The 11,666-nt window shown below is 43.1% G+C and overlaps 1 protein-coding gene across 1 annotated transcript in view; it reads left to right on the top strand.

Annotated features, from left to right (window-relative positions):
- The first annotated feature begins 253 nt into the window (after positions 1–253).
- CNTN4 (contactin 4) overlaps positions 254–11,666 on the top strand; it is a 966,700-nt gene continuing 955,287 nt past the window's right edge. The window contains exon 1 of the mRNA XM_065935280.1: positions 254–407. The gene's annotated coding sequence lies outside the window, so the exon portion shown is untranslated. The remainder of the gene's footprint in view (positions 408–11,666) is intronic.

Genomic DNA, 11,666 nt, shown 5'->3' with positions numbered 1-11,666 from the left:
GGGCTCGGGCGAGGCACCGGGTCACATCTCTGCTCCCGGGCACCGGGGCCCTTCTCCCGCGGGCAGGGCCGGCGGGTGCAGCGCCGCCAGGTGCGGGCCGGGGCGCGCGCCTCCTCCGGCCGCGCACTGAGCATGCTCAGTCCCCGCGCGCCGCCCCCGCCCCCCGCGTCTCCCTCGCGCGTCTCCCCCTCCTCCGGGGCTGAGGGGCCGGCAGCCGAACTCCGCGGCGCCGGGTTTTTGGAGCAGCCGCGAGCGTGAGGAGGGAGGGGAGCGCGGCTCCAGGCAGAGCACCGGGTTCAACACCGGGATTGGTCGCAAGTAGGAAGCTTTCTCCACTACTCTGGGACCCTGGGTCTGTGCCGGCGCCGCACCCGAAGCTGAGGCGGGAGCCGCGCTCAGGTGCTCAGGTAAGTGAAGCGCGCGAGCTGCCCGGGTCCCTCTCCAGCCTGGGTGCGTGCTGCCTTGGGCACCTCGAATTCGGAGGAAGAGCGCGGGTCTCGGAGGCTGCCCAGTGGAGAGGGGGTTCTTCGGGGCGTCCCCTCCTGCAGGGCTGGACGGGGGCTGTGGGCCGATCCGCCGTGGGCCCGGTCACCCTGCGGGGTCGGGGCAGCCGGCGCCGTGCGCCCTGAACCCGGGAGGAGCCCGGGCACCGCCGCCGCCACGCAGTCACCTCACGGCAACCCTGGTTTTTAGTCAGAAAATAAGTTTGTTGCGCCGGAAGGCTGCCCCGAAGCAGGGAATCTAGAGCCGACAATGCTTCAGGTACCCTTAAAATCAGCTCCTGCAACTGGTTTCAGGCTGTCGTCCCCTTTCCGCGCGTCTTCGCCGCTGGCGCGCGGTTCTCGGCGGGAGAGTTTCCCTCAGATGTTGCCCGGGGCTCCGAGCGCCCAGCTGCAGCCACAGTAGAGGAAGGCGAACTTGGGCGGAGATGTGCAGGGGCTTGGGACTGAAAGGGCAAGATCCCGTAGCCGTGGTGGAAGAAGTCTTGTGAGAAAGGACACTGTTTTTTGTTTTTTTTGCGGGGGGTGGGGGGCGGCCTCTGTGCGCCAGACTCAGTGCTGAGCATTGGCGGTACAGCCACGAACCACATCCACCGGGTCCCCGCTGTGGTGGAAACTAGCTGATGTACCCAGACTCTGCGGGAGCTTGTGGGGGCGGCGTTCGTTTACCTGCAACTTCAGGGGGGTTCGCAGTTCCTTTTGAAAGGCGAAGGCAACCCCCTGTTCTCTTCCCCGGAACCAGACATCGGCGAGATGTGCGCCGGGCACCCTGCGGACACCAGCCGACTCGCTCTCCTTTCGAAACGGAGGGCTCGAGCCTTGCGTGCATTTCTCCTCCTTGTGCTTCGCGAATATATTCCATTGCTTATGAAAGATGTGGAGGTGAGGTTTAGGAGGACGTGGGCTCTTGAATCTCTCAGAACCAGTCAGGGCGTCTGATACGTGAAAACATTTTGCAGCACAGCGCAGCTCCTGCGAGAAGGTTTAGCGCAACGCGAAGCTTAGGAGATTGGTGGTTGACTAGGGACTCCAGATTAGGAGCGAAGAGGCTTGCGGGGGTGGTCTTAGGGCGAGTTAGTGTGGCAGCTCACCCGGGGTGGGTGGTCTGCGTTGGAGGTGTGGGTGGATCTTGGGTTGTGTTGAAGGGTTGTTTGCATGGAGGAGCTCCTGGGAGGAATGCTAGGCTCCTGGAACTTTTTCCAGTTTTCCTACTGGAATCAACATAGAGGCAGGGACATGTTTGTCAGAATAACAGCGTCCTTTAATTGCATGGGAAGCTCCTGCAGTTTACTGTGAAGTGGATATTTCATGTAATAATTCCATATTTGTTTGGAATGTGCATTTATTATGTGGTTTGAAGTTTATGGTTTAAGTCTTTTAGGGAGAGGGGCAAGTGCATGAAGACTGTACATTTCCTTGCAGGCAAGTCCACGCAGTAGCATTGCCAGTCCAGCTGATTAGCAAGTTGTTTTCTCTGCCCTTGTCCTAGTGAGCGGAAAAGAACGTTGTGTCATGGGGGTAGACACCTTGAGGTGGTTTTGGTGGCTTGATGAGAAAACTCACGTTTCACCCATAACTTATTCTTCCTGCCTTGTGTGAATCAACACAAGAGGTGATGAAAGTATAAGATTGCTGCTAAGGATCCAAAGTAAAGTTCCATGGGGATATTATTTTTTTTTTGCCATCTCATAAATTGCTATTGATTTTGTGTATTTGTTTAAACTGACTTCAGCTGCTCTGGCTTGGTGAGGTGGGATCATGATGGTAAGCGTCATTATTTATCAGAGTGGACCCTCCAAGTTTGCTGGCTAGCATGAAAAGTGGACCTTTTAAAATTAGGGGCTGAGGTGGTAGGAGGAGTGACCTGTTGTTTAAGGGTGCAGATCAGAGCCACTTGGCAATGACAAAGAAAGCAGGTTTCCTTGTTTGCAGCCTTTTTATAAACACTTTTCACTTCCTTTAACCTGGAGGAATTTTTCTTCTCCAGTAAGTTTGTTGCCCCCTTCCCTAGTCATTTCATATTGGTAGGTCATATGATAGGAACAGCAAAATATTTCTTAAATGACTGAATGACATAGTTTCTCAATCAGCAAAGTAGACTGCCTTGTACAGTAAAAATATGTGCAGTGACATCGGTGCATTCACTAACATAAAAAAATAAACAACTGGGATGTCTGTGGCCAAAATAAATGTGGGTTTAGAAAATACATTATGCTAGTTGATATTTTTTCCAGCAAAAATTAAAGACCTTTTTAAAAGAAAAGAGTGAACGGAGAACAAGTTTTTCAAATAATGTTAGCTTTTAAAAAAAAAAAAAAATCATCCTCTTATTTTGCTTAATTCTCTTTTTTATTCAGAAGTAGATTTTAGAATTATTTTTTTCCCCACTAAGCACTTTATCTTTTAACTATAGTTGTTTGTTTGTTTGTTTTCTGAAAGGTACACAGGACATCTGTTACATCAGTTTAGGTCTTATAAAATGAAGGTAACCTGGATAAGTAAACTTCTCAGTGGAAGACTCCCCTTTATAGTTCTGACTTTCCCCCCCAGGTTTGTATGGGCATGATTTTAATGCGTTGGATTCTTCTTTGTTTTCTTTGAAGGCATAGACATAATATACATTTGTTTCAGTCTTTTTTTTATCCAAATAATTTAATCTTCTATGAAAACATGCTTTTATATGATTTTACTTAATCTGTTTCATAGGGTAAGTGGAAGATGTCTGTATACACAGATGCGAAGAGTTTTGTTGTTGTCATTTTTTCCACAGCCCAGGGTTTTAGGTCTGGTGAAGGAAAGCAGCTTTATTAACTTAGACCTATTGGTTTTCATATTTTTTGATTAGGTACTGTCAGAGGACATTTGACCATAGATCATTAGTTATTTATACATTTCACACATACACTGTTATGTTGATGTACTACTTATAAAACATATCCAGAAAGAAACTGAAGTATAAATAAAGTAAAAAATTATGAAACAGTTGTTCAGATATTCTTTTTCTGTATTCCAGTGGATTGTTTTGCACAGCCACTAGGGTGTATGTATCCTTTGGAGATCACTGATGGTTTGGGATTGTTTTACCTTTTTCTCCTTATTTGTACCTCTGTCATTCATCATCTGTGATACTGTAGCCAGTTGCAGAAGTGATAGGAACGTGTAGCTCCTGTAACAGGTGAATTAGGAACCTTGTTTCCCTGCCACGGACTCACATGTGGATGAAATGAGACATAAGAGATGAATGTGACCTAAGGGTCATCCTAGATCTCCGAAATTGGATATACAGATAAAAAATATGAAGTCTTAGTTCAAAGACTAACGTTCTAGTGGTTAGAAAGTGAGGAAACTAAGGAATAAATGAGTAAAGGAAGGAATAATCCTTTTTGTGTTGTGGTATTTATTGTGTGGAGGGTGGAAAGCCCATTTACCTTGGTGCAGACTAACCTGGACCTAAATGTGGCCCTACCACTTATTACAGTCATGATATTGGACAAGGCAATTGAATAACTTCTGTGAACCTCTGTTCCCTTAGCTATAAAATTGGGATGACATTTATTTCAATGCAGCATGGTAGTTATTATACACAGGAGTATAGGTAAAGAGCTTGACTTTATTAGATTGGTTAGATTATGAATGATAACAAATGAATAGAAGCAAAGTGAACAGCTTTAGATGAAACAAATATATTTCTCATTCATATAAAGTTTCAAAATGGGTGATCCTGACAGCATTCCTCCAAGATGTGATAGGAAGATCCAGCCTTAATACATTCTGTGTCCCTGCCATCTTCAGCATGTTCATCTATGTTCATCTGTAGGAAGGAGAAAGACTTGCAGGATGTTAACTGCCCAGATGTGGAAGTCATACATATCACTTTTACTTTCATTCCGTTGACCAGAACTCAGTTATATATGTGTGTATCTTACTCTAAAGGAGTCTGGGAAATGTAATTTAGCTGTGTTTTCAGGAAGAGAAAAAAGGTTTGGGGGAACAGCAATCATTGTCTGGCCTCCTGTTATTGTATGTGATATTTCCCCATGTTCAATGAATGTTACTTCTCTCTTTCCCTTCTCCCTTCCCCCACCCAACTACTGGTTTTCTGGCAGAAAAACTGGAATAGATATAAGAAAATGATAGGAACAGCTTACACAGATAGTGTGTATTGTTTTTGAGGTCCTTTGCTAAGGTGCCCCCCCCATAGGAATTATTGTTTTATCTATTGTATAGTTGAGGAAAGCTAGGCTTAGAGAAATTAAATCATTTGCCTGGCATAGCCAGCAAGTGGCAGAACTGGGATTTGAACCACATTGTCTGACTCTAGAATTGCTTCTCCTGGAAGCTTCACTATTTTTGTTGTTGTTGCTGTTGTTCTTGCTGCAGTGCTTTTCTTATTGTAGCCATTGGACCAACTTTCCGTTTTGTCTGTATAAAAAAGGTGCTGGAAATTTTTAAAAATCCTAAAGAAGTTAAAAGACTGCATCTAATTGAAGATATACTGAAGCAGAATTATATATGACATTGGTTTATTTATTTATTTATTTTTTTAAATATTATTTTATTAGTTGGAGGCCAATCACTTCACAACATTTCAGTGGGTTTTGTCATACATTGACATGAATCAGCCATATAGTTACACGTATTCCCCATCCCGATCCCCCCTCCCACCTCCCTCTCCACCCGACTCCTCAGGGTCCTCCCAGTGCACCAGGCCCGAGCACCTGACTCATGCATCCCACCTGGGCTGGTGGTCTGTTTCACCACAGATAATATACATGCTGTTCTTTCAAAACATCCCACCCTCACGTTCTCCCCCAGAGTTCAAAAGTCTGTTCTGTACTTCTGTGTCTCTTTTTCTGTTTTGCATATAGGGTTATCGCTACCATCTATCTAAATTCCGTATATATGTGTTAGTATACTGTAATGTTCTTTATCTTTCTGGCTTACTTCACTCTGTATAATGGGCTCCAGTTTCATCCATCTGAATGCAAACTAGTACAGCCACTATGGAAAACAGTGTGGAGATTTCTTAAAAAACTGGAAATAGAACTGCCATATGACCCAGCAATCCCACTGCTGGGCATACACGCTGAGGAATCCAGATCTGAAAGAGACACGTGCACCCCAATGTTCATCACAGCACTGTTTATAATAGCCAGGACATGGAAGCAACCCAGATGCCCATCAGCAGATGAATGGATAAGGAAGCTGTGGTACATATACACCATGGAATATTATTCAGCCGTTAAAAAGAATTCATTTGAATCAGTTAGGAGGCAAGGATATACAATGGTTTATTTTTAATACCTACCAGCATCAGGAGCAGATAGTTAAAGGAAGACTCCCCCTCCTCCATTACAGTGCTTTTTCACTTCTGATAAAAAATTCTAGGATCTGTTTAACCTTTCTTTTAAGCTTTCATTTTGGAAATCCTGGCCTATCACTTTTATGCTGCAGTGTGTGAAGATAAATTCCTATTCATTTCTTAGCCTAAGCAAATATCCCTTCTGGTAAGTTCACAACTGAAACACTCTCTCCTAACCTTACCTTTGAGCAAAGGCTTTACTGTTCATTAACATCCCCAACTCCCCGAAAGTCTCCTCCTGTTGATTCAGTTTTCCAAAAGTGTTTCAGTATTTCCTGCATGACGGAGGGACCTCTCTTTTTTCCTAGAATCCTCTAAACAAAGTGAGTCCTCTTGTCATTCTCATCCTGTTGTCCCACTTATTTTAGACTCTCCTTCGTTTCTTTTCCTGTGCATTTGTTTTTTGTCTTTTGCAGAAATGTCTAGTACACTTATGGCTTCCAGTGGTCACCATGGAAATGTGAGGTGGTCATAATGAGAGTGAAATATTTTGCCAGGAGAATTCATTTGTCCACATTATAGACTCATTTTTTCTTCTTGTTCAGTGCATATTTGTGTCATCTTCACAATTAATTAATGAGAAGCCACCATCTTCCCACCATGCAAGGAGGCAGATATACTGTAAACTTATTAATCAACTGTTTCTCAAAAGCCTGTGTTCATTTCCTTCTAATGGTCCCTGAACCTCTTATCCTAAGAAATTTGATTTATTTTGCTTTTTTCCCCCCAATTTTTCTCCCTTCCAATTCTCCTCACATCCATGCCATCTGTGTGTGTGTGTGTGTGTGTGTGTGTGTGTGTGTGTGTGTATGTGTGTGTGTGTGTATGTGTGTGTTTGTGTGTGTATTTCAAGGCTCCTCTTGTGGTTTAATGGGGTTAGCGAGATGAAGAGGTTCAAACTTACTTTTGTGACCGCATGGACTGTAGTCCCCCAGTCTCCTCTGTCCACGGGATTTCCCAGGCAAGAATAGGTTGCCATTTCCTCCTCCTGGGGATCTTCCCGACACAGTGATTGAACCAGCGTCTCCTGCATTGGTAGGCATATTTTTTGGATTCTTCACCACTGAGCCACCAGGGAAGCCTAGCTTACTATGATGCTTTCAAACTCCCAAAGAACTGAGTCCCACAGGGACTTGTGAAAAGCTAATTCGAGCTTCTGTGTCAGATACACTAAATTTTCAGTGACTTGAAAAGTGTTTATACATCTTTGTCATGCTCAGTACTCACAGCACAGGAGCGACTTTGCTTGGAGTCATTCAAAGAATCAGGCTCCTCACCCTTGTGTGGCTTTGTCCTCTGCTGAGTCCTCTTTGTTCAGAAAAGGTATATAGCATGTGAGGAGACAAATGTCCTGGCAGGTTTTAGACGAGCTTATTTTAGGCCCAGCCTGGGAGCGGTTATCATGGCCCCTGCCCATATTCCATTGGGCTGAGCTCCGTCACTTGGCCATTCCTTGTTACAAGGGAAGCTGAGGAGTAGAGTCACATTGAGTGCCCAGGAGGAAAGGAAAACGTGTTTGGAAACATGTATAGAAACATGTTTGCCAAATAACTAGGCAGTCTCTGTCACAGCTCTCCAGTGAATTAATGTGGATATGGAGAACCAGCCAGTCCCCATATCCCCCTTTGTAGATGTGCTAAAAGGAGTGTGTGTGTGTATTAACCTTGGCCTCTGTTACTGTTCTTTTCTTTGTCTTTGTTAGTTTTAAGACTTTATCTTATGTCTTATTTTTTTACTGAAATATAATTGCTTTACAAATCAGCTATATATTTACATATATACCCTCCCTCCTCGACCTGCCTCCCACGATCTCCCCACGCCCCCCATCTAGGTCATCACAGATCACTGGACTGAGCATCCTGTGCTTTGTAGAGGCTGTCTTACAGAGCAAAGTCAGTAAGAACGGGAAAAGCAAACATCACATATTAAAGCATATGTGTGAAATGTAGAAAAATGGTGCAGAAGAACCAATATCCCGGGCAGGAATAGAGACACCGACATAGAGAATGGATATGTGTGGACACAGTGGGAGAAGGAGGGGGTGGGATGAATTGGGAGATTAGGATTGACGTAAATACACTGCCATGTGTAAAATAGATCAGTGGGAAGCTGCTGTAAAGACTTTATTTTTTAAAACAGTTTTCAGTTTAAAACAAAGTTGAGAGAGAGATACAGTGATTCCCATATACCTGCTACTGGAGCGCATGTGTAGCCTCTTCCATTATCAATGTCATTCACCAGAATGGTGCTTTTTTTAAACCAAGGATAAACCTACGTTGACACATCATTATCACCCAAAGTTCTTAGTTTACCTTAGGGTCCCCTGTTGGTGTTGTACATTCTGTGGGTTTGGGTAAAAGTATAATGACATATATCCATCATTATAATATCATACACAGTATTTTCACTACCCTAAGAATTTTCTGTTCTCTACCTGTTTATTTTTTCCCTTGGATCTTCCACCCCTAGAAAACACTGATCTTTTTTAATTGTCTTGATAGTTTTACCTTCTCTGAAATGTCACATACTTGCAATCATACATTTGTAACCTTTTCTGGTAGATCTCTTTCACTTAGTAATATGCATTTAATTTGTGTTCCTCTATGTCTTTTCATGGCCAGTGAGCTCATATCTTGTTAGTACTGGATAATATTTTATTGTCTGGTACTAGCCCATTCTTAGTGCAAATGGTCTGGGTGAACTCCATTTCCTACTTAAGGACTGCCCATTCTTAGCGCAAATGGTCTGAGAGAACTCCATTTCCTACTTAAGGACTGGAACATGCTCTTTTACTTAAGCAGGAGCCCTGGCTCTCTGTGTCCACAGGAATTGCTTCCAGAACAGGCATTGGTCCTGGTGAGAACCAGTGCAGAGGATGGAGATGTTTGCTAGCTTCTCAGTGACTCCAGCTGGGCTGCATGCATGCCTTGGACCAGTCCCTGTGAACATGGAGGCCAGAAGCAGGGGCGTGTCTGTCTGCCACTGCTCCAGCTGTCTTGCTACCAGGGAAGAAAGCCTCGGTCAAATGGCAGTCATCACATGTCACTTCAGAATGAAAACCAGAGGCAAGACGGAGAGAAACTCAGTCCTCTTATACTGCCTGAGATGATTCATCCAACTATGTCTCATGTGAGTTTGCCTTCTGATTTTTTAGCTCTTGGGATTCATAAATTACAGTTTGACTTTAGCTAGTTCGGGTTCAATTCCTATCACTCGCAGTCAATACTGATTTATTGGATCAAGGAGGCAAGGGGAAAAAATCCAGGATAGGAATGTTAGGAAAGTGTATGTGTTTCTGAGCTCATCAGATGTGTCACTTTAGTTATGAGCCTAACAACAATTGCACTCCCTCATAATAAATCAGACTTCCAGTCAAGAATCACTTGGCAGTATCCTACCAGGCACAGATATTCGTCACTAAATCATTAAGCCAAACTCTCATTTCTTCAAAGTCTGTCTCTCTTTGTAGAGCTGTGAAGGGAGTTGGAAGAAAAATCATGTCCTCAGGCTTAATTCTCTGAGACTTACTGTGGTCCTTCCTACGTGATGTTCTTTTTTCCCAATCACATTTCTCCCTTGTTTCCCCTGTTAAAGCCCACAGCCTCAGCCGTAGCAGTCAAGTAATCCAGCCTGGACCTCGTCCTGTGTTTTTTATCCTCACCTTTGTTTACATTGCCTCCCAGTCCACCTTGCTGACTTTTCTTACCGTGTTTATTATACTTTGCATGATGTTTAACTCAGATGTGCCTCTCGTAAGCTTGTTTTCATACTACTGCGGAGTAAACAATGACTCTCTTCGCTGTACATACTAACTCCTGCTGTATTTTTTTTCCCATTCCACTTCTGTAATACCTGTCATGAAAGTAACCAACCAGTTGTCATAAGACTGAAGGGTTCCCAAGATGCTGTACATTATCGTTTAAATCAGGAAAGTCTTGGGCAATTGGGACAAGTTCATTGCCATACCTACTACATTGTAAACTTACTTCACGTGTCACTCACTACCATGTGAGTTTCTTGAGAGGATAAGAGTTTGAAATTTGAAGACCAATTTCTTAGCAGTTCTAAATCCATTTTTGTGCTAGCTGTATTATTTTGTGTGATAGCAAATTTCCTACTTTCTCAGTTTCTGCTTCATCAGCTATATGATGGGATAATACGTGTTTTGTAGACTTCATCAGATAATTAAATGACATGGTAAATTAAATCACTCAGTTTATTGATGGACGTATCTAGAGATTTGGGTTGTACCTAAAAGTGCAGGAGTTGGTGAACATTATGGGGCGTACATCTTGCAGAGTACTTAATACTTGTAACTAGTGTTTTGAAAAGCCTAGTAAGCTTCTGGCAAACACTTTCTAGAGCTTCTCAGGTGGCTCAGTGGTAAAGAATCCACCTATCAATGCAGGAGACACAGGAGTCGTGAGTTCGATCCCTGGGTGGGGAAGTAGGAAACGGCAACCCATTCCAGTATTCTTATCTGGAAACTTCCATGGACAGAGGAGCCTGGTGGGCTGTAGTCTGTGGGGTTACAAAGTGTTGAACATGACAGTGCAAGGGGACACACACATACACACACACGCAGAGTTTTGTTTAGTTTTTAAATTGACCAATCTTACTTCTATTGGGGTATCTCTTGCATGAAACATGATAGGCAACAACAGTACAATTAAACTCAGATAATATGTGTTCATGGAGCATTAATGATCTTACAGGTGATCTTGGGATAAGGGGAGAAATAAGTCAGTGAGAGTGGTTAGGAAATATTTGAGAAAGAACTGCTGGCGTTTGAAACTTGAAGAAGCAAGGGTTGGCTGCAAGGTTCATTTGTTTTCTTTTTCTTGTCAGAGATGTATTGTTCTTTTTTTTAATTTAAAGCTGGGTTCAATAGTTTTCATGGTTTGGAGAGTGAAAATATTTTCCATGTTTAGGCAGTGTCAGTTTCAGCTCCTCATACTTAAAACCCTTATTTTTTTTTTTTTTTTTCCCATTAATTAAATAAAGGTTGAGCATTTCTGGGAAAAAACACTTTGGTTCATGAGAGAGTAAGGGTTAGGAAGGCAGCACTCCTGATTCCATAGTTAATTTGAGGTTCTAAAAAATGCATCCAGAACTCCTCTGTTTTTACCACACTAAAGTGACCCTTCTACCTTTGCGCTGAACTTTTGTGTAGAAAATACTTTGCACTTTGCAGAGCTGTACTCATATAAAGTTGACAATTTATGTTGCCTGTGACTTTTAGGTTTGTCATGGAAATGTCCAGTGTCAACCAGTATGCTTATGCTGACATGGGTCCAATTTGGAGGAGAAGAAAGTCAAACAATAAAACAACAAATGGCATAATTCAAATCCCCAAATAACTTTTATAGGGCTTGGTTCTAGACACATTGCACTCATTTTGAGTTGCACAAATGTGTATTGTCATCTGTATTATGATTGCTCTTCAACTACCAAATACAAATATGAATATTTTTGTCTTTAGTGACTCATTTGAGTAGCTATTAGCTACCTATTGATTCTAGAATTTTTGCAGATTAGCAAATTAATTGGGAGTGCAGGCAGTACTTTTACTATATTTGATTAGGTGAATGACATTCTTAAGTAGAGAATATTTACTTAAGTCACGTTTCTAATTCCTTGTAAAAATTATAGCAAAAACGTGGTTAAGTGGAATTCTTGGAATTAAATAAATGGGGTTCCCTGGTTACTCAGATGGTAAAGGATCTGCATGCAATGCAAGAAACCTGGGCTTGATCCATGGATCAGGAAGGTCCCCTGGAGAAGGGACTGGTTCCCCACTCCAA

Source organism: Muntiacus reevesi, chromosome 4 (genome assembly GCF_963930625.1).
Source record: "Muntiacus reevesi chromosome 4, mMunRee1.1, whole genome shotgun sequence".
NCBI classification, from domain to species: Eukaryota; Metazoa; Chordata; class Mammalia; order Artiodactyla; family Cervidae; genus Muntiacus; species Muntiacus reevesi.
The sequence above is the reverse complement of the archived record's forward strand: the minus strand, read 5'-3'. Positions and strand labels throughout refer to the sequence as shown.